The sequence below is a fragment of the Nanorana parkeri genome, unplaced genomic scaffold, assembly GCF_000935625.1.
Source record: "Nanorana parkeri isolate BGI_ZX_2015 unplaced genomic scaffold, ASM93562v1 scaffold2591, whole genome shotgun sequence".
Taxonomy (NCBI): Eukaryota; Metazoa; Chordata; class Amphibia; order Anura; family Dicroglossidae; genus Nanorana; species Nanorana parkeri.
Window position 1 is genome coordinate 33,931 of NW_017308859.1, and position 562 is coordinate 34,492.

Here is a 562-nt window from a genome sequence, read left to right on the forward strand (position 1 = left end):
TGCAGCGGGGGGGGGGGGGGGCGGGAGCTTGCAGCAGTGACTACTTTACAACACACACAGGGACCATGGGGACCAGATGTAGCCCCCCCTCCAGAAGGAAGGACAGTGTCAGAGATGATTGGAGGATCTCCAGCCGAGTGACACACAAATAAGATACATTGTTGTTCAGACTTCAGGGACTTGTATGTAGTTGTAAGATTTAGTTCCAGGGTTTAGTGTCAGTTTATAGAAATAAACAATGTTTAAAAATTGTTTTTGAGTCGTTTGGTTTTCACGTGGTGGAAGGGGGAGGGGAATGTTAAAACAAAGTAATTTGTTACATTTCTATTGAATTTTGTATTGAAATCTCAGTGAATAAAAACAATTCTCATTTCTTGGCACCTAAAATAGTCAATCAACTTGTGATTAATTCATCCAAATACCTATGAAAAGTAAATATTACTGCGTTGTTGTTTTTTTTTTTTAAGTTAAAACTTTTAAGCAGATTTCTGTAAATAAAAATGTCATTCATCGTTTGCTGAAAATGTCAAATATTATTTCACTGGACTGGCGGAAGTATCTC